Below are 23929 nucleotides of genomic sequence, written 5' to 3' on the forward strand. Positions count from 1 at the left end.
GATGTAGAAGATAAGTTTCAAACCAAAGTCAGACAGGTAGCTGCAAATACATCAAAATGAAAATTCAACAAAGAAAGGAACTGTTGCTTATTTTATTATAATCTCATCCTCTTAGCCTAAAACAGGGCCTGGCACTTTGTAGTTGCTCAGTAAATAATTGTTAGATAAATGAATGAATGAAGTTTCCCTCTATAAGTTCCAGAAATATTTGAGAAAAATTTAAAGATAATTTTTGTTATTATAAAGCAATGTTTTACTGTAAAAGTAAAAACTATATTGATATAAATATATAAGCATAAATACAAAATGATAAAAATTGATCATAGTCCTACCACTCAAAGAAAGCCACTGCTATTATAACATACTGGTATATTTACTTTCAGTTCTCTTTCTTATGTATATTTTTAGACAGCTGAGATCAAACATTACTTAAAATAGTTTATCTAGACTTCAATGTTCACTTAAAGTTTTAATGTAATCCTTTCCCAATGTTATTGAAAATGAGAGTATCATTATATACTTTTTAAATGTTATATTTAAACATTCCAAAAGGCTTGAAAACAATTTCTATTGACAAGCAGGTTTTATATAAGTTACTGGCAGTACATTATTCTCTAGTCATTGATACTGAATTTGTGATTTATAGGCTTAAAGGCAAAACTATACTACAGGAAACATTTCAACCATTAAGTATGCAGTTTTGAGAGGAGACAGAATATTCCTTTAGTTCATTCATTTGTCCCTACACTCGACAAATATTTATTGTTGACTTAATCCAGACTAAGTACTGAGAATAGGATGAGCAAAACCACACAGCTGCTACCCCATAGAGCTTATAATCTAGTCAAGGGAGACAGACATTAATCAAACAATCAATAAATTAACTGAAAGTTGTAAATGTTAGGAATAAGAGGTATATGGTCATATACGTCAATATTCAATAAAAGGAGCTGTTCTAGACTGGGGTGTGTGTGTGTGTGTATATATATATATATGTGCGCGCGTGTGTGCACAGCAGGGAATTGGGGGTAGGAGGTAGATTGGGAATAATTTTGTCTAACATTTAAGAAGTACTTCATTCAATGCTAGTGAGGCCTTGTGTTGGAAACATATGGCTTCTTTCATTTTCTTATTTAATGATCACAGCATCTTATGAGTAAGAATTATCTTCCCTCACCTTACAGATAAAGAAATTGGAGCTCAGAGATAAGTCAAATATCTTAAGATTATACAGCCAGTAAATAATGAACTGGGATGAAAACCCAGACAGTAAGACAACAGAGTGCTTAAGTCATATGCCACATATCCCACTTCCCTGCATAACTGACAATTATACTAATATATAAAGGATAAGGGGGTGTTAATAAAGCATGGTGTGGGGGAGAGGAAGAGAGAACATTCCATGCAGACTGAGAAACATGAGAAAGCCCCAAGATAGGAGAGACTGCTATAAATTAAAGTGGGAACAACAGCAGCAACAAAGCCAGTGAACTAAGTAAGGACACAGAGAGCAACGGGAAATATGGAGATGAGACTGGGAGATGAGGCTGGGCCAGTGAAAGCCCTCATGGGCCACATGAAGGACTCTGGCATTCCTAAATGCAATGAGAAGGCATTAGATGCTTTCACTGCTTTTATTTGAAATTCAAACACTTAAGGGAAAGAAAATTCATAAAGGTTGGATCTCATGAAGCAAGAACTAGAAGGATGAACACTCGCTCAGTTTCGAAAATATTTTCTAGGACCTATCATATCTGTATTAATAAGTATGCATACTTCAGGAATTTAAAAAGTGGTAGCTTTTAAATACCCTTTAAAATAAACCAAATGTAGACAAATTTAACAGAGGCTTGGGTTTTCTTTCTGGGTCTGGGCAATTACATTTACTTTGTGCAATTTTAGTAGTTTTCATCTTTATTTTGGAATTACTTCTTGCCCCAGTTTTTCCCTTGTCAATTTTTAAATATTTTTAATATTATTGGCAAGACATTTCTTTTCGTTTTTTCTTAATTTTTTGGGGGGAGATCTGGGAAAAATTCCCCGAACATAGATCTAAGTAATTGTCAATTTAATTTTCTGCCGATTATTCATACCAATGATGAACAACAAATTTTCTTAAATATAGACACTAAGACTAACTCTGAAAGTTATGATGGAATAGAACTTAAATGTCATAAATCTTAAGAATATTAAAATAATAACTTGACTAACAAAAATAGGAGGTAAGAGGAAGGAAAAAACAAGTTCATTAATTTTCTCGGTTTAACAGAAGAGAGTGATACAGTCTAAAGGTGAAAAGATATTTTTATATCCGATTTTTTATAATCCTTAAAAAATACAGTAAAGAATTCCTTTAGAGCTCTATTGTGAAGAAATATTATTTTTGCCCTAAGTGGAATTACTGATAAAAAGATAAAATTATGTTACACCAATTTACATGTCTATAAGCAGTGTATAAGAAAGCTCATTTTATAACATCCTGACCTACACGAGAATTATCTCCTGAAAGACAATCTACTAAGATAGTAGGCACACAAAAAAAACAGTCTCTCAAAAAATTTCTTCTGTCATTGTGAAGTTGAGCTTTTTGGCACACTTGTTCAAAATTTTTATTTACAACATCCATTTTTCTATTTTTGTCTTTTGCTTTTTCTTATGATTTTATGAGCTTCTTTGTACATTAATAATATTAACACTTTTCATACATGATACAACTCATTTTTCCAACTTGTAGTTTATATTTTAAATTTAAGGTACTTTTTGATGTACTTAATTTTTATGCAATCAAAACTATCTTTTCCATTAAAGCTTTCTTCGCTTGCTGTTATGCTTTAAAAGACCTTCCCTAACTTAGGGTCAAATTAAATAGCAGCTCTATTTGTTAGTATGAGGTAGGTCCAAACTTCATACTTTTCTCCAAGAAGGTGAACAGTTGTTCCAGTATATTTATGGAACCAGCCTTTTGTCCGAAACATATGGATATATTTTTAAGGCATGACATCTGCTCACACAAGGTTCTAATCCTCACCTCTACCTGCTAATAGCTACGTGCTTCTCCTTCCTGAAGACAGAATCCTCTTTCTACCTGGTCCCTGGGTGAAAAGAGGAAAGGGAGGGTAGGATAACCCTGGTCCTTATCTCCCTTCAATTTATTTTTTGCATCTAACTCCCTTCACTTTCCTCTCCAATCCTTCTTGGGTCCCTAGTTTTTCGGACTCTACTTTCTTGTTTTCAAGTTGTGTGGTATTTTTCAGAAATGTAGTTTGCTATTAACTAATGAAAGAATATATAATAAACAGAATGGTGGCTGGGTGCAGTGGCTCATACTTGTAATCCCAGCCCTTTGAGGGGCTGAGGTGGGTGGATCACGAGGCCAGGAGTTCAACATCAGCCCAGCCAAGATGGTGAAACCCTGTCTCTACTAAAAATACCAAAAAATTAGCCGGGTGTGGTGGCAGGCGCCTGTAATCCCAGCTACTCAGGAGGCTGAGGCAGGGAACTGCTTGAACCTGGGAGGCAGAGGTTGCAGTGAGTCTAGATCGTGCCACTGCACTCCAGCCTGGGCAACAGAGTGAGACTCCATCTCAAAAAGAAAAAAAAAAGAAAAACCAGAATGGTTATTTCAACCAACAATATGGTTCACAAAAGTCTAGTAACCATTACAAAAAAATTATCACTAAGTAAAATAGTGCCTAACAGAGATTATTTTTAAATTTCCAAAAATTGTGTAAGATCTATACTAATTGTCCATGATATATGGTAGTTACTCAATATGTTTGTGGTTGGGAAGAATTTTTCTTTTTAGATCTGAAAACATAGGCATTGGGTATAGTTGTAGATTTCAGAATTTTTACTGCGTAAATATTTTATACAAACAAATGTAGAAGAATACAAAGGAGAAAGTAACCTAAAATTTCCTCACAACAAACTACTTATGATTCACAATTTAAGCTATTTCTGTTAGCTAGGTGCCAGTGAGAACTTTATTTCTAAAACAACTAGAGAAACCACCACACTTTAAAAAAAGTAATTTTCACTGGGTACAGTGGCTCATGCCTGTAATCCCAACACTTTGGGAGGCCAAGGCAGGAAGATTGCTTGAGCCCAGGAGTTTGAGACCAGCCTGAGCAACATAGGGAGACCTCATCTTTACAAATAATTTAAAAATTAGCGAGGCATGGTAGCGTACGCCTTTCCCAGCTACTTGGGAGGCTGAGACAGGAGGATAACCTGTGCCTAGGAGGTTGAGGCTGCTGTGAGCCATGATCGTGCCACTGCACTCCAGCCTGGGTGACAGAGCAAGACTTTGTCTTGGAAAAACAACAACAATAAAAAGCAATTTTCTGGGCTACTCCTAATCTCCTACAAGATGCATCATTAACTCTACGAACAGGCAATACAGGCAAATTAAAAGTAGTTACTGTCATCAAATGCCCTGGTAGTGGCAGAAGATGGACAGCAGGCTAACCCAAGTTCCATTTCCAACTTTCTTCTGCCTGTCTCTACTACAGAGGCTATGAAAGTTAAACATTTGACTTCCCAGCCTCCCCTGAGAAGCTATGTTACACAGTTATCACCAATGAGATACAAACAGAAGTCTGCTAGCACTGTCTCTTTCCTTTCCTTCTCACGGTGTCGTATATATTTGTGATGTGTAGGAGGCAGCTTACAAGATGGTTCCCAATGATGCCTGCCTCCTGAAGGGACTACATCCTTGTATAGTCCCTTCCCATACTGTATCAGGGTTCTGTGACCAAAGAATATGGCAAGAGTGATAGCTCACTTCCAAGATTAGGTTATAAAAGACATTGCAACTTCCATCTTGTTCTTGTCTCCATCTGTCCTCTCCCTCCCCTGACACACACACTCTAGACCCTCTCCACTCTCTCAGATCATCTGCTCTGAGAGAAGCCCACTGCCATGCCTTGAACCCTGTAGAGAGATTCCTGTGGTAAGGAACTGAATTCTCCTGCTGACAGTCATGTGAGTTAGTTTAGAAAGCAGATCTCCAGCTCAAACAAGCCTTCAGAGGACTGCAGCCCCAGCTGGTATCTTGACTGCAACCTCATAAGGGACCCTGAGCCAGAACCTCCCAGCTAAGCCATTCCTGAATTTTCAACCCTCAGAAACTATGTGAGATAATTAATATTTATTGTTTTGATCTGGTATGTTTTAGGGTAATTTTGTTACACAACAATAGATGCCAGAAATATAGTGATGCCTGAAGGTACAACAGCTTTTTTACAACCTTGATACAAATCACATTCTAAGGATGGCAGAGGGCTTTTATTAACGTAGTTGAACATCACACCAGCTCTGGACTGCCTAATTAACACTTCTTGTGGAGGCAGACCCCTATCTGTTTATACGACATAGTAGGGTTTTTTGTTATTTGCAGCCAAACACATTCCGGACTGACATACTCAACAATTCCCAAAACTCAATTACTGTTTCTAAAGAAAGGTTCCTCTTATTCAAGGATCTGCCTCTGCTCAGAAGTTCATACTTCTCTTATCTTCTGGAACCCAGTTGTTCATTTCATGATCCAGAAAAAATATTCAGGCTGTCCTGCAGGAACTCCTAGTATTTAAAGGCAGTGGGCAAGGATTATCCCCTTCATTCAGCAAGCAATTACAATACTTTTAGTAGAACGCCTACTTCTTAAAACATGTCTCCCTTTGACATACTAAAAACTTCATTCAGCTACACCCCAAAACACAAAGAATTCAGAAATGTATTCCAAGCTGCTGGATCATATAATCCATAGGAAAATGAGTTTCTCTTGATGATAACCTGCTTTATCATATGAATTCCAGGAACATGTTTCAGCCCAAGAGAAGGAAGTGGCTGTCTCTAGATGAGGTTCAATCATGTAACACATAATGATGTTTCAGTCAATGATGTACTGCATATACAACAGGGTCCCCTAATATTGTACAGTAATTTTTTTTATTATACCTTTCCTATATTTAGATATATTAATTAATTAATTTTTTGAGGCAGGGCATCGCTCTGTTGCCTAGGCTGGAGTGCAGTGGCATGATCACGGCTCACTGCAGCCTTGACCTCCTGAGTTCAAGTGATCCTCCCACCTCAACCTCCCAAGTAGCTGGATCTATAGGCACACACCACCACACAGGACTAATTTTTGTATTTTTGTAGAGATGGGGTTTTACCATGCTGCCCAGGCTTAGATATATTTAGATATACAAATAATTACCACTGTGTTACAACTGCCAGTGTGTATTCAGTATGGTAACATGCTATACAGGTTTGTAGCCTAGGAACACTAGGTTATACCATATAGCCTAGGTGTGCAGGAGGCTATACCATCTAGGTTTGTGTAAGTACACTCTGTGATGTTTGCCCAATGACAAAATTGCCGAATGACACTTCTCAGAACGTATGTCCATCATTAGGTGATGTGTAACTGTACAGAAAAAGTGAGAGTTCAGCTCAGAAAAATCTCTCCTAAACAATCCCACATTCTCCTCCTAACTGCTTATCTCTCTCTAGATGCCAAAAGATGCCAAACATTGTAACACATAACAGAAGAAAAGCTTCATTTGGCACAGAAGTAAAAGTAATTTAGATCTAGTGACCTTGCTTTGTTTTTTCTTTCCAAGTGTACAATTGCTCAGAGAAAGAAGCAATGCAGCCCAGAAGAGGAAGAAAAATGACAGGAAATCCCGATCCACACTTGACCAAAATCATCAAACAATCTAGGCAACTGGTGTTCACTCGTATGATAGCTTTTTAAGTTGTCAGCAATTCTTGGAAAATACAAGAATAGAAAATAACTTCAGTAAAACTCTGAGCTAAAAGGCTGAATGTTCTCACGGGTGTCTTGCCCTTATAAAGGGTGGGTGGGGGGTTCCTAAAGAAAGGAAATTTAGTCAGAGAATAAACCTTCTGCTGTAAGAGCTAACATAATCCAAAATATCATGTATACTATATTTGAGGAAACACCAAATTTAAAATGAAGTTTTTCAAAATTTATGTAACTCCATATATATCACTTCATATATATATATACACACACACACACATATATAATTTACAGATAACTTCTTAACATTTAACCAACCTGAGGAAGCTATTTCTTAAAATTTAATTTTAAGAGAAATTCATTTTAACTTTGAGATGTAAAAAACAGTCTAAGATCTTTGAAGCTAGCCAGAGTACATTCCTGGATTCTAATAGTACTGCTTAATCATAGCCAAGCAGACACAAAATGGTGTTTCATAAAAGTGTGATAGTTGCTACTGCAACAATCAGTAGGTTTTCTTTTAATGTTTATTCAGTTACATATTTTCAGAACTAACATGACATGGATTGCTAAAGCCTGGAACAGCTCCTTGATTTCAAAACATGGTCACTTCCATAATGGCTATACATAAAAAAGCAGAATAAGAGGGCAGAATTTTGTTTGTATTTTTATTTTTAAATATGGAATGCTTTACAAATTTGCATGTCATTCTTGTGCAGGGGCATGCTAATTTTCTCTGTATCATTCCAACTTTGGCATATGTGCTGCTGAAGCAAGCACAAGGCGGGCAAAATTTGAAATGCTAGTTCCCATCCCACAGAGACCCACAAAGTACTCCTTACATCATACTTAGAGAAGCTGTCATATTCATGCATATTTTTGCTTTTGATCTGTGAAATTAATTTAGGGATAAATTCAGTTCTACTTTTTATTTTTCCTTTGCTGCCCCTACTGGCCCTCCCAATAACTTACAATAACATATTGTTTTAAAAAGTTACTTATGATAATATTCCCAACACTTTTCTGCAATTTGACGATTTCTTCCACTCACAGGAAGACAGGCCTACACTGTAACAATGAAAGTGAACTCCACCAGAGGCAAGACAATGTGACTAAACGCAGGGACTTCCCCTTTGCTACACCATGGTATTCTTTGACCTACTTTGGTTTTCTACAAATCATCCCTTTAGTTCTCAGCCTGAAAGCACCAAAGCTAGGCCTCTGTTAATCATACATTAACAAACAATAACAAACAACAAAAAAGACAAACACACGTGTACACACATGCACACACACACACACACACACACATTTATATTAAGGAGTAAACAATCTAATCTGTGGAAAAAGCCACACCACTAAATAAAACATCAACAAAGGATAATTTGTTTAGTTTTTTTTCTAGAATAGATTCTAAAAAATTTAAAAGAATTTTTAGAGAAGTATTTTAAGAAATGTAATAGCTTTTAAAATTAGTGTCTTGTGTATGTATTCCTGATCCACAGATCACATCTTTTGCTTAAAGCACTTGTTTATAAAACTTTACAATCTCTAATTGGAAGTGGGAAGAGAGATCTGACATGCTTGATTTGACCTGCCAAGTGTTTTTTCCTTTGGGAGAATATTCATCTGCCTTTTCTATTGATTAGTTCAGTACTGTGCAGTTTTATGAAGATTCTAGAAAAGTGTTAGGTGAAAATAAACAGCAATGACAGTGAACTAATCTATTTTAGAGGGAAAATTCCTCAAAGGCAAAGACAATTCCCTCCCTCATTTACCTTTTTAGGTCACAAAAAGTAGGCCATCAATAACTATAATTAGTGCAGCATCTGTAGGATGCTCGATTCTACTTTAACTACATAGAATAATTTAATCTCACTTAAATTATAATTAAATGAGATCAGTACTTAATGTGTCATGGAGCTATTAGTAAGCCTCAGAAAACTTGTTACTGGAATGTAGCAATTGTTCTCCACAAGACGAATGACCAAGGGAATCAGGAATAATGACATAATCTTCCTTCTCTCTGTGTTAAATTTATGCCAGGCAACTTTCAATGTCTCCAGGAAAAGTATCTACTGCTCTTTCTATTCTCCCCTCCCAATCCTTGCATCAGGATAGACCAATTTCAAATCAAATACATTTAAATGGCTAAATCAATACATGTATATGAACCCTGATTTAATTTGTGATTAAATTGCTACTCAGAAAGTTAACAATTCCTTTAAAAATGCATTTTACTTTTTGAAATATCTCACACATATTATTCATTACTCAGTTGTATATCTGACTTTAAAATGTACATAATCTAAAATTAAAGCAACAAAAAGTTGTTTCTTATTTTACATTTCCCTTAGGAAAAAAGAACAATGTACTAATATAGATTATCTGTGAAACCACATCTGATTCCATGTATTAAACCTAAATAATAAACAGGCATGCTACCTAAGAAAAAAACAGCCTTGACCAAAAAATTTTTTTCAACAAATTTAATGTGTAGACATTTTCTATTTGTGTATAACATGTAAAATAAAATTTTAAATTTTGAACACTTTCAGTTATAATTTTAAAATGTACTATGTATTTTAAGCAAAAATTAAAGGGGATTTATCAGAATTAATTCTACCTAAATATTTTGGGATTTGCAATAAACTTGATCTTCACCTTCCTCTTTTAAATTAATTAACCTGCTGGGTGAGGTGGCTCATACCTGTAATCCCAGCACTCTGGGAGATGGACGTGGGTGGATTGCTCGAGGTCAGGAATTCGCGACCAGCCTGGGCAACATGGTGAAACCCCATCTCTACTAAAAATACAAAAATTAGCCAGGCATGGTGGCATACACCTGTAGTCCTAGCTCCTCGGGAGGCCAAGGTGGGAAGATGGCTTGAGCCCAGGAGGCAGAGGTTGCAGTGAGCTGAGAGCGCACCACTACACTCCAACCTGGGCAACAGAGCGAGATCCTGTCTCAAAAAAATATTAATTAATCTAACAAATATTTATTTAGTTTTTACTATGTGCCTAATGAGTGGTGAAAAAATAAATGGTGAGAAAACCCTGATATGGTCTCTACCCACATTAAACCTCACTTTAGTGGAGGACAGAAATTAATCCAAGAATTAACTAAACATGATAAAAGATTGTGCTTTGAGGAATAATGAGAGAGAATGGATCAAGTTAGGGAAGCCCTAGAAGGCTTTCTTTTTTAGAGACAGGGTCTTACTCTGTCACCCAGACTGGAGTGCAGTGGTACAGTCACGGCTCACTGCAGCCTTGAACTCCTAGTCTAAAGCGATCCTCCTGCCTCAGCCTCCCGGGTAGCTGGGACTACAGGCATGAGCCACCACGCCCAGCCTGGAAGGCATTCTTGAGGAAGTTAGAATTGAGAGAAATCTGAAAAATGAACAAGGGGAGTTTATTAGGTGAATAAGAGAGCAGAGGCGAAGCTCTGTCCAGGTAGAGGAAAAAGCACGTCAAAGGCTTTCGAGCAAAAGTAAGCAGTAAGCAAAGAGGGCCCGTGAGTCTGAGGCACACAGAGCGAGGAAGAGCACGTTGCAAGATGAGGCTGCCAAGTTCAACAGCCAGACCACGGAGGGCCTTGCAGGGAGGCTGACTATTCAACTTGGCTTACTCCTGTTGACTTGGTGTAATCCCTTCTCTCACAGTGTCCCAGTTTGGATGATAAATTACGTGAGGCCATGTAAAAGCATTTATCTTTAATGAAAACACTATGATAAGTCATATATAAAAATTTTAAGATGGTGTGTGCCTGTGAAAGAGAGAGACAGAGAAATAGCTGTATTGCCACATGAATTCATACACAGTAGTCCCCTGGTATCTGTGGAGTACACATTCCAAGACCCCCATAAATGTGTGAAACCACAAGTAGTACTGAACCCCCTATGTACTGTGTTTTCTCTTATACATACATAGCTATGATAAAGTTTAATTTAGAAATTAGGCCCAGTAAGAAATTAAAAACACTAAGTAACAATAAAATAGAATAATTATAGGAATATACTATAATAAAGATTTATGTGAATGTGGTCTCTCTCTTTAAAATACCTCATTATACTGTACTGCTGGTAAGTGAAAGCGAGGAAAGTGAAACCATCGATAAGGTGGGACTGCTGTAATGAAGGTAGATATACGACTGCATCTGCAAAGTTTGAAACACACTTCATAGTTGGTCTGAGAGAGAACGAGATGTCTGAAAGTATACCAAACGAATGGATGATAAAGCCTTCCTGCAGAGAGAAACAGCCCTTGGTCACTGCCCTGTCTGAGTCCCAGGAGTCACCCTGTAGAGGTGGGGCAAGCTTCTGGCCTAAGAGGGGAGCATGAATATGTCTGTCAGCCAGGGTAGAGACACATCTCTATATTAGATAGAAGAGGAGAAGGAACTGCCAACATGGGCTCAGGTATAACTGTTTAAAGAGAAATAAGTAGGAGGGTGGGGTGGTAGGAGGGAGCACACGAGAAAACAGAGGAAGCCTGCCCTTGGGCAGGGGGTTGGGGGGAAGGCCAGCAGGCTGCACAGACCAATGACTTGCCCCAAATTTTCCATGAGCCATATCCAGTAGGCAACTCAATTACAGTGGTGGGACCAGAAGGGATAGAGATGATGTGGAAATGTTCATGGAGACAGAGCAATCAAAATTTAGGGAACCACAGCTGGGGAACTGTCTGCTCATCCCAACTGAGAACTCACTATCTTGCCAATGAAGACCAGTTTTGCCTAATCCTTGAATCCTGAGGTCTTCTCTGAGATTAATGCTGTGATTACTGCTGTTTCCCCTTTGCATTTTCCTATGTACCCTTGCTGATCCTTTTGCTTTTAAGCTTTTGATGATACTCTGATTCAGATAGTCTGTGTTACCATCTTTTAATTTGATTGTCTTTCTACTCAATCTATAAATTCCTCACCAGGGGAGTTTTAACCATTTATATACAAAGCTATTCATTATATATTGTGAAGTTAACGCATTTCAAAAGAAGAAAAATACTTTCTACAAGTTGTCTGGTACCCAAAAATGTCTGAAAATAGTTACTCTTTAAAAAAAAAGAAAAAAGCCAAAAAAACTAAAAAAAATTAGATTTTCATTTATTTTACCCCAACTTGTAGCCTTTTACTTTACCCATATCAATGCTGAATTACATAGAAAAAATAAAATTCAGCCATGTATATAATTTTGGATCTAAAGAACTGAAATTCATGACATGGAAATTAACAATGAATGGTAAAATCATCATGAAATAGTCTTAGAATCTTAGTGAACTGGTATTTAGCCTTGTCACTAAACTGGCTTGATTGATATCTGTCAACTTCTAGAATTTCCCCCACTGCCCCCTTTTTCTCCTACAGGCTATGATCATTCAAATCTTCAAACAGCTATACCCTTATATTCTTGATTATATGCCAAGATGATAAATAAAGGTTTATAGATGACTCCAGAGTTAGCTCAGAGTCAATAAATCTAAAGGTGACCTAGTCCACATATCAGGCTATAATGGAAAATAGTGTATTTAGCCCCAAAGCATCATAGATTCAGCTACCTAGACAATACTCTGCCCAATGATGTACTAATTAACACCAAAATAGAAAATGATTTAGGACAGTATGTACTTTAGAACAAAAGGAAGATCTGAAAGCCACAGTTCATCATCAATCACCAAATCAAAACATGGGACATAAAAAATATCAAATGAAAGAAGAGAGGAGAGGAGAGGAGAGAAGAGAGAGGTGGAGTGGGGGAGAGGGAGAAGGAAAGACGGAGGGTGGGTGGGAGGGAGAGAGAGAGAGAGAGAGGGAGAGACAGAAAGATGAAGGAAGGGAGGGAGGGAGGGAGGGAGGGAGGGAGGGAGGAGCAAGGGAGGGATAGCAAGCATAGAGTATATGAAATATAAACAAGTCTATATCGCTAAGAGTATACTTTCAGGTTGGCAAAATCTGTGTGGTGATAAACTAGTAACAATTTAGCAATCTCTACATATGTAACAGAGGCAAAACAGCAACAACAGCAACAATAACCAGTCCTCTGTTTTACTTTCTACACCCTCTAGTTGCCTAAATGTCTTCATATTACATACTGTGACAATTTAAAAAAGTTATCAAGAATAGTACTGTGTCCTCTTGTTTTCCTCATCAAGTATGTAACATAGGTTACCTGTCACATAAGAAATTGTGCTATTTGAATTGCAAAATTTTGCACTTATTTTCAATCACTCTCTCCTTAAGTTCCCGAATTTAATAGCCCATTAACTCTTTTCAGTTCTCTATTCCTATTATTTCCCATTTTCACATCTATTATCATAACCTTTATAAGCATATATTTTCCTTAACTATAGGCATATCTGAGAATCATTATCACTATCAGTGTTCTTACAGGTTTATAAAAAAATATTATTTTCCCCAATACTATTATTATGATGCTTCTCAGATTTATAACTATTGTTGTTTAGTTTCTTCTTTTCCTGTTTCCATTTACTCATTCAATTTTCAGAGACTTGTTTCTTTTTATTTTTCCAATATTAAAAGAAGTAACAATTCACTGTGATTGAAATAACTAAAATATAAATTCACTTGGTTTTAAAAATCACCTGATTGTCCCTCTCACACATTCCTTTCTATTTGATCATGAAGACATAGGGAGGAAACTCTGAAGCAGAGTCATTTTTCTTTCTTAAATAGCTTCAAATGTGTAACAGTATGACTAGAGGATTAAAAAACAAACAGAGGACGGGCGCGGTGGCTCACGCTTGTAATCCCAGCACTTTGGGAGGCCGAGGCAGGCGGATCATGAGGTCAGGAGATTGAGACCACGGTGAAACCCCGTCTCTACTAAAAATACAAAAAATTAGCCAGGTGTGATGGCGGGCGCCTGTAGTCCCAGCTACTCAGAGAGGCTGAGGCAGGAGAATGGTGTGAACCCGGGAGGCGGAGCTAGCAGTGAGCCGAGATCGCGCCACTGCACTCCAGCCTGGGCGACAGAGCAAGACTCCGTCTCAACAACAACAACAACAACAACAACAACAACAACAACAAAAAACAAAAACAAAAAAAAGAAAAACAAAGAAAAGCAAGATATTGGGCCATTGTAATAAGGACAAGGTTGCAGGCCAAAAAATAAGATAAATGTGTGTTCAGGTATAGAAAAGACCCTGGATCACACATTTGTCTTTCTGACATATGTGATTGTAATATTCTTGGTGTCTTAAAATACTGACCCCTTATTAAAATATAAAAAAATTATTCTTTAAAATATTAAATTACTTTAATATTACTTTAAAATATTGAAATTATTACTATACCTTTTCTCTATTACAACAGAAGACACTATCTATAATTAGAATCTAAAACCAATACATTGAAGGTATTTTACAAAGTTAGAACTCCTTTTCGTCTAATGTAAGATAAGAGCCTAAAGTAAGAATAAGATCACCCCTTAAATCTTGAAAGAGGCAAGTTTAAGAGGGATAAAAGAATCACTACTATCCATACTCAGTGAAAGGTAAAATTATGAAACTAATACAATAGTTCCTGGTTCTACATTCAAATTAATTATTTCCAACTAATATATATATTGACAGGTAATAAAAAGCCTTTGTTAGATCCTGTATCTTGATTTTTGGCTTAATAATATGTCTATAAACTAAAACAAAAATACACAAACTTGTGATTTCTACCAAACTCTCTTTCCCTAGAGCCTTTGCTGTAGCTTCCTCACAGGGGAAGAAGCAAAATATAAGCTTGCTTATTTTTAAATCACGAAGGTTTGCTGTTTCTTTTTTTTTTTTTTTAAGTCACTATGATTTGTTGTAATTTTTATTGGAGCAGTAGGAGAAGAGGGCTATTATTTCTCTTTGTCTCCCTGCAGTGAGTTAGGGTAAGTAAGGAATGTGGATCCCTCTGGGATAAAATGAAAAAGAAAGTAGATGGGAATTATATGTGGGTCTACTCTATTTCCCTTAAGAAATATCGACCAATTCAAATAATCAAGATCCAGACATGTATCACGGCACTAAGATCATGTGATGGCATTTAAATTTTAATAAAAATAAGATGAAACTGAACAAGTCAACTATAGTCTTCTGTTTTCAGGTATGTGTGATATGAAGTAGAAGAAAGAGGCTCATGAAGATCCCTCAAATGGTGGACACACCCATACCACTTGAATAACCAACAGATACAAATGGATATTATTTTTAAAAGAGAAGAAATAATGACCATCCCAAAAAGAAACATGCTGCAATAGTGAAAGACAGTGCTAAGCTTAAAAGTTTCAGAGAGACTATGTAGAGAAAAATGGATTTGCCTGGGTCAAGTGTCAATGAAGACTTACAGTACAGCAAATGTAAGTCACATTTGAAGTAACAGATGCCAGAATACAAAAGAAACTCTCAGATCTGGAGGAAAAAAGCAAAAAGCCACCATCATCTTATTATCTCCTTGGCCCCGGTTCTTCTGGTGCAATATTCGCAAAATCAATTATGTTTCCTCAGACAGGCCTACTTTCAAGATGTATACTTTTCACCTTTCATTCTAACACAATTTAATCTGGTTGCTTTTCTGAAGAGGAAAAGAGTATATAACTCCAAGAGCCTATAGTCTGGATGTCCCACCATCCTCCAGCCCTTACTGTTCAACAAAACAGCTTGAACCCCAATGCCTCCTCACTCACCACAACTTCCCCTCCCCATCTGTAGGCCTCCAGTCTATCTGGGCACAAAGGGATTGTATCACTGTCACTGCAGCTCTTCCACACCATGACCAACTTCCCTGAGCTCCCATGACACCCTCCTGCACAGTGCCTGCCCTGCTGTCACTCCACAGAGCATCATTAATGTGCAGTCATCAAGGATAGAAGTCTTTTATGGGCATTTTGGAGGTAAAAGATAGTAAAAATAGGAGAGAAAATTCCCTAAAACTGAATGCTAAATATGACAACCGTCCTCCAAATTCAAAGAAAACAAAAAAGGAATGTAAGCCCTTCAAAGGGATCCATTTCATCGGCAGAGCCTCATTCTTATGGCTATAGCTTTGTGTTATTACCTCTCCCTCTCTCCGGTCTTTCCTCTTCCATCTCTTAGTTTTGAGTCCTCAAATCCTATACACACTTCCTCAGGACTCTCAACTGCACTCACCTTGACTATTCACAAGAGCAATTTATTTTTGCTGCTGCCTTATCCTACCATATCAGCCCCAAGTACTATTCTTTTCACAGCCTCAATCCACTCATCAAGATGTCTTCCTAAACAGCATGAAACAGACACAATACAGGTATGCTGGATATGTTCTATTTGCCCCTGCAAATTATGTATCTGCCCTACTCTACCCTGTTTTGTGCTTCAAAATGCTCACCACTATGGACTGTATCATCACGGTACCCTTACTGTTTGGTTTATGATAGAGAGGCACTAACAAATTGGAGGACAGGGAGAAGAAGGTCAGGGTATTTATTCTGAAGGCAGAAGTAGGTATATTCCTCTAATGAAGGCCACAGTTCCTGTTAGGCAGGCAGGCTTCTCTTATAGCTGCAGACCTCATTGAGTTCCAGTGACTACACTCAACCCTTGCCCCTGAAGTTTGGGGGGGACAGTGACTTCCAGATGTCACTAGTTCAAAATGCCCATCATCCCTTGTTGGTTTCTCTTAACACTGCATACACCTTTGTAGACAGTCCTTTTTCTCTTTAGTCACCCCATCTGAGTGTGCCATCCATTTTCTGCTAGGATCCTGGCTGATTCAGCAGGGAGAAAAAGAAACTAATTAAAAATTTAATTGATATCCTCAGAGAATAAAATACTCATAAGAACTGGTTGCTCAGAGAAAGTAACAATCTCAGAATACAAAAGAGTTATTGAAAGTTAAAAACATGGCTGCTAAATAAACATGTCGATAGAAGAACTGAATAATAGAACCAGGCTGAAGGGCAAATTTGTAATTTGGAAGATAAGTTCAGGGAACTCTCCAAGATATAAAGTAAAAAGACAAAAAAAGAAACAGTATATGAAAAAAGGTTAAGATGAAGGTCTAACACTTAACTATTGGTCAAAAAAGGACAGACTTAAGAGAGATAATAGAGGAGAAGTAACAAAAGAAATGATAGAAGAGTAATTTGAGATTCAATCTCTATATTGAAAGGACCCAAGCATAGCGGGGAGAAACATATACTGACATACACCAGTGAAATTTCTTGGGGTTTTTTTTTTTTTGAGGCAGAGCTTCGCTCTTGTTGCCCAGGCTGAAGTGCAGTGGTGAGATCCTGGCTCACTGCAACCTCCATCTCCTGGGTTCAAGCAATTGTCCTGCCTCTGCCTCCCGAGTAGCTGGGATTACAGGCACCTGCCACCATGCCTAGCTAATTTTTTGTATTTTTAGTAGAGATGGGGTTTCATCATGTTGGCCAGGCTGGTCTGGAACTCCTGACCTCAGGTGATCCACTTGCCTTGGCCTCCCAAAGTGCTGGGATTACAGGTGTGAGCCACTGTGCCCAGCCGAAATTTCAAACTCTAAAGATAAATAAAAGCATCTTAAGTTCCCAGAATGTCCTTCTTCTTAGGAAAAACATGATAAAGTATTTTGGGGTGAAGTGTTTGTAACTTTCAAGAGGTTGAGCAAAAGTAGAGAAAAAAACAGAGAAGGCCATCGTGGCAAAATGTTAACAATACGTGACTCTAGGTGAAGGGTATATGGTATTTTCCATACTATTTTTTGAATTATTTGATAAGTTTTAAAAAAAAGTTGGGGAAAAAAGAAAAACAAGGCTGCTAGAGAGGGGTAAAATAAAACAAACAAATAAACAAAAAAACAAGTTCCATACTAAAAGAATAAGAATGAGACTGGCATAAGACTTCTCATTATAAACACCAGATGCTAGAAAATAATGGAATAATGCCTTCACAGTTATGAGAGAAAATGACTTTAACCTAATATTCGAATCAACTGTAACAAAATATGAGGTAAAAGTAAAAACATCTTCAAATATTCATGGGCCAGAAAGCTTAATTCCCACAAACTTTAATTTTTTTTTTTTTTTTTTTTTTTAAGACAGGGTCTTGCTCTGTCACCCAGACTGGAGTGCAGTGATACAATCATAGCTCACTGTTACCTGGGACTCCTGGGTTCAAGTGATCCTCCCACCTCAGCATCCCAAGTAGCTAGGACCACAGCCGTGTACCACGACACATAGCCAATTTTTACTTTTTAATTTTTGTTGAGATGGGGGTCTCACTATGTTTCCCAGGCTGGTCTCGAACTCCTGGCCTCAAGAAATCCTCCTGCCTCAGCCTTCTAAAGTGCTGGGATTATAGTTGTGAGCCACTGCACCCAGCCTCCACAAACTCTTAAGAAAATGAATAATACTGAGCTTATGAAACTTAAAAAACATAGCAATGAATTACTTAAAAAATGTGATGAAATCACAGCTTATTATCATGCTAATCCAAGCATTATATCACCTACTGCTGAAACACTGCAATAGCCTTTTAACTGGTCTTCATGCTCCCTTTGTTGTACCTATCCATGCCCCACACAAGAACCACCATTTTATTTTAATGTTCCATTTTATTTTTTTAAATGTAGGTAACAGATTCGCATTGAACAAAATACTTTCATATGATTTGAATGTAGGAAGTGCAAAAGAGCATTAAGTCCCTGAGGCCCAGACAGTGGGGCCCTTACACTTTAGAGGGCCTGCTGTGGACCTCCTCCAGCTGCACCCCTCTGAGAGATGAAGTCCACAGGACTAGGGCATGTGCCCACCCAGATTATGCTTCAGGTACTTGGAACCCTAGGAATCTCTACTCAAATGGGCTGAGCCAGCTCTCTGGGCCTATACATGGGTTGTCCTCCCTATGGCTGAACACAAGGCGCAAGTATGCAACTTTAGGCTCAGTAAGTGGACAGGCAGCAGCTATATGTGGGGTGTGCAGCAGCTGATGTGAGGGCAGGGTGTCTATCCTTCATAGCGTAGGGTTGGGTGGGATTGGGGTGGGAGAACAGCATAGACAGGCCACCTGCTGGCCAGGGCCCACCATGTTGAAATGGGCTTATGAAAAGGTATACAGTGAAAAGCCTTGGACCCATTCCTGTCCCCAGCCAATGGCTACTTTTTCCAAAGACAACTACTGTTTCTAATATAAGTTAATCACTTTAAATCAAAAACCTGAAAATGTAATCTCCAACCTAAAGGATTTTAGTGGTTCTCTATTACTGTTAAGATAAAATCCAAAATTCTTAAAGTGGTCAACATAGCATTTTTCAAACTATAACATTCATTAGAACCATTTGGGGATTCAAGACTGATCCAGCAGAACTGGGGTGAGGCTTGAGATTCTGCATTTCCAATATCTTTCCTAAGTGATACAGATGCTGCTGACCCACAGGCTACACCTCGAGTAGTAAGAGCATATAAGAAATTAATATTCCTTTTGAAGCTATGACTTCAGCTACCCAGGTAGGGAAGGAGGTTTTCCTCCTGGTTTACCCATCTCATTTAAAGAGAAAAAGCTACAGCCAGTCCATGCAGATGGGAGGGAGGGTGGGTAGAGACTACCAAGTAATAATAATAGCTAACATTATTCATTCATTCAACAAACATTTATTGGACAATGTATGTGATAGCACTGGCCTAGAGGGTCCAGCAATGAACAAGAAAAAGTCTCGATCTTCCTGGAGCTTATAACCTACTAGGGCAGACAGAATGAATATATAAGTAAATAACAAGTTCAGGTCGTGTTTGGGGCAAAGAAGAAAAATGAATCAAGATAAGGATCTAGAGGGTAAGAAGAGGTGCTATTTTAGATAAGTAAGGCATATACAGAGATAGTTGGTTTTTTTTTGTTTTTTTTTGTTTTTTTTACCATACTAAGTTCTAAGACAAGCACAACGCTAAGTACCTTAAAGAGATGAAGGTCCCTTTATCTTCATTTTGCTGATGATAAACTGAAGCTCAGAGATGGTAAGTAACCTCCTTGAGGTTAGACAGGCAGAATCAGGATATGGACCCTGGCAGTCTAGGATCAATTTCTGTGTTAATATGTATTTCCTGTTCATGTTACATGAGGGCTGCAACTCTGCTGTGCTCAGCCGAGCTCCCTGTGTTTTCATATTCTGGAAGCCAGACTTAAACTTTTAACCTGTAAACTGCCAGGTGTGGGCCTGCCAGTTTAAGACCAGCATCATAAGAAACTCAAGTACAAATATTCACCAGACACACTGCAAGAATGTGTCTTGTACTCACTCAGCAGACTCAGAGGCATGAGCTAACATTTAGTCAACAAAAATTTCCCTTTGTTGGTTTAAAACGCCCCAATTTCAATCACTTCAATTTTTCTCTAAAGTTTAAGGAAAATAAGTTTAACATGTAGCAGGTCACTCTTGTTTTAGCAATGGTTCTTAATCTTTTAAGATCACAATCTCTGAAAATCTGATAAAACACGGGCTCTCTCCCAAGAAAAATGCAAGTGAGTACACAGTTTTGCATGCAACTTAAGGGGTTCAGACACCCAAAATAGCAATAATCCTCAATTTGAGAATGCTTACATTGTAGCATCTTCCGAAATAAATCTCTGCTCTGAAAACTTTCTTCTCCCTGGTGAAGGGAGTGATCTTCTTTCACTAATTACTTAATTTAATTAAAACACAGTTAACTTAATTATTAGCATTTCAAAAACACAGCTTTGTCCTCTAACACAGTTCTGCAACAAAAAACAAAAAGGACCTAGCTAGCTGCTAAGAATTAGTTATTTCAGCTTCCTGAAAGGCAAGTTTCAATGATAGGTTATCTATGTGTGAATTAGCCATAAATATTTTTATTGTATAGTGGGTGATTTCCCTTCTATAGTCAGTAGTTTACAACAAGTATGTTGTAGAATACAACTCCGATCCTTGAGAAACACAAGCATAATTTCCCTAAGTCACATGTTTTTAGAGAAAGGTAAATTTGTTACTTCTGCCCTCTAAAAATCATGAAATGCATCTCTAGACTAAGAAATGATTTAGGCTTCTGTATCATTTTTCAGCTTCATAGTATATTGTTGATTTTACTTTTTTTAATAAAACATAGTACTACTAAAATGTAAAATGACACAATGGAGAGAGCAGGCAAGTAAAACAGTAACTTTTGATTCTTGATGCCTCGTGTTTAATTATACAATGACTGAATCATAATGTGGTAGAGCTCTTAATACAACATATCCAAATTATTGCATGGCTAATTCAAGGAGTTTAAAGTAAATAGGAATATAAAGATGCTTAAATATATACTTAAGGCCAGCTGTGTTTGTGACTTGAAAGAGAGCGAAGGCAACATAATAGTTGACTACGGAATCACCAAAAAATACAGACATTTTATCTAGTCAATTTTTTTAATAAAATAGCAAAGATATTTGAATTAAGCAGATTTAGAAAAAATTATAAATAGGTAAATTTTTATTATTTGTATTCAATAGAATAAAAAATAAAGTGTTTTGTTTGTTTTTTTTTTTAGTTTCAAGAGGCAGTATAGTATTGAAATTAACAGAATAAACTCTGGAGACCAAATGTCTGAGTTTGAATCCTTGCTCTGCCATCTGCACTAGCTAGGTGAACAGGGGCAAATTAGATAACCTCTTTGTGTCTCAGCCTCCTCTTATTAAATGGGTGAATGCATGTACAGAGTTTAAAGTGGCACCTGCAAAAAAAAAAAATCCAAGCATTTGAATGTAAGCTCTACGAGGGTAGTAATTTTTATCTATTTTTCCCTTTAGTGCATGTGAGTACCTAGAACAGTACTAAAGATAGCAGGTGCTCAAAAAATATTTGTGAAATGAATGACTGATATCGTTGTTATACGGTTATTTTCTCAATAGATGGAAAAACTAAATCAGTTAAGCTCGGCTATTTAAACTTGGAAACTTTGCTCTCTTTTCCCCAACCCGCCTTTAAAAACATAAGTATTGTGACATTGCAAACCCGTCTTCTCCTAAGATCCACAGCACCAAAATATGGGCGATAAACTAGATTTTGGTTGAGCAAGAGTGCCATCTAGTGCTCACAAAAGCTACAAGCTGATAATTAGGAGTAAATTTTTATTCAGTGTAAACACAAAGGGGAAAAACCCACAAATGCAAAACTCATTAGGAAAAAATATTCTTCATTAACAGCCAAGGTGTTTGAAAGAAAGTTATTTCTAAATAAAAGAATCTCAGCTTTAAAAGTTCGTATATACCATATTAGAAGAGACATTTCAGAGAGTACAGTTTACTGAAGTTCTACTTACCTTAAAAGCCACTCTTCTGTGAATAGAAAGTGGTGTTTTGACTTATTTTCTTTTTAATGACATGTGTTTGGTCTCACCATAATGGATTAACCCATTATAGAAATTTTGGAAAAATTAAGAAAAGCATAAACCACTGCCAAGAGAGATAACCGCTATTAGTATTGGGACATACAGTCATGTGTCACATAATAACATTTTGGTCAACAATGGACCATATATACTATGGTCATCCCATAAAATTATTATGCAACATTTTTACTGTGCCTTTTCTATGTTTAGATAACACACATACCATTGTTACAATTGCCTATTCAGTACAGTAACGTGCTATCGAGGTTTGTAGCCTAACAGCAATAGCCTAGATGTGTAGTAGACTATACCATCTATATTTGTGTAAGTACATTCTATGATGTTTGCACAATTATGTAATTGCCTAACAATGCATTTCTCAGAATATATCTGTCATTAAGCAACACATAACTGTATATTTGTGTGTACATACATGTATGTATATACCCCTTCTAGATTTAAAATATACATTAAAAATAGTTTAATTTTAATAAAACATTTGGCCAAGATGCTAAAAATGAAATGAGAAAATTATAAATATGATAATTTATTTCTTTACTAAAATCAAGAGCTTTCTCTGTCACTGAAAAGCTCTCATCTCAACATTGTATTCAGTGGGTTAAATTTTTTAAATAAATTGCTATAAATTATGTAATCATTTGTGGGTAGCTCTACAATAGCCAAAATACATAAGAATTATGGTTTATAAAGTAAAAAAAGATAAAATTATTTCATCTGTTCCTTACAGATAACACAAAATTGATAGTAAAGTACACCAACTTGAGTTTGGGTGATCTGAATAAAATTTAGGTTTGCTTAATATTTAATCTCACTCCTCATTCATTTGAGAATGCTCATTAAAGTTTTGGGATTTGCTTTTAATTCTCTTTCCCTCAAATCATAGACACAGAAGAGATTTGACTCACAGCTCACTAGAGAATTATCAAATGATGAAAAGAAAGCTGACTGCCATTTCCTACCTTTTGGACAAATGCTGTTTTGCTTTTAGTACCAAGAATGGGAAGTAAAACATTTCCTAAAGTTGCATAGGAATAATGGTCAACAAGAGTCACAGAGGAAAGGAAGAAGAACGAGGAAGATGAAGAGGCTGCTAGAGCCAGGCAGGCCTCTCTCACTGAGGCTTGGTGGGCCCCACCTAGTGAGGGGGCAGACACTGGGGTAGAGCATCTATTGTTCAGACTGGTGTGAGGCTCCTTTATCTGGAGAATGGTTGCAAAGGTAGGAAGAAGTCGAGACCGGACTCATAGTATCACTAGCTGAAGCACACTCTATTCTGACATTAATCAGGTTCCTAAGCATATACCCTAAATCACAGCTCTCTTCATAGTATGCAGGAAGGACTCTTTTCCTAACTCCTAGCTTCAGGAGATAGGTTGTTAGGGTAATGGTTCCCAATGGCTTTTAAAATTGTTCCTAATGATCCTCCTGGTATTCACTCTTTTCTGTAATCTGTTCCTCTTGAGTATGGACTAAACCTAGTTGGCTGGTTTCTAATGAAGTGATTAAGGTAAAAGTGATGGGATGTTTTTTTCCAAGATTAGGCTATAAAAGACTGTGATTTCTGTCTTGCTGGCACTCTTTCTCAGGCTAGTACTCTCTCTAGCTCCTCATGTTTCCTTTGAAGAAGCAAATGGAAAGGCCCATGCGGCAAAGAACTGAGGGTGGCCTCCAGCTAACATAAGAAAGAACTTGAGGCCCTCAATCCACTAGCCTGCAAGGAACTGAATCTTACAGCATCTGAATGAACTTGGATGAAAACTCTTCCCAATCTGAGCCTTCAGATGAGACCACGGCCCTGGCAGATACT

General features: G+C 37.2%; 1 protein-coding gene and 1 non-coding gene across 2 annotated transcripts in view; both read right to left on the reverse strand.

Moving 5' to 3' along the window:
- Positions 1-23929, reverse strand: part of SESN1 (sestrin 1) — a 105763-nt gene that overhangs the window by 62890 nt on the left and 18944 nt on the right. The window lies entirely within an intron of this gene.
- On the reverse strand, positions 7444-7549 carry LOC115834500. The gene has a single exon (XR_004029449.1). It is a non-coding gene; the product is annotated as a U6 spliceosomal RNA (small nuclear RNA).

This window comes from Nomascus leucogenys, chromosome 3 (assembly GCF_006542625.1).
Source record: "Nomascus leucogenys isolate Asia chromosome 3, Asia_NLE_v1, whole genome shotgun sequence".
NCBI classification, from domain to species: domain Eukaryota; kingdom Metazoa; phylum Chordata; class Mammalia; order Primates; family Hylobatidae; genus Nomascus; species Nomascus leucogenys.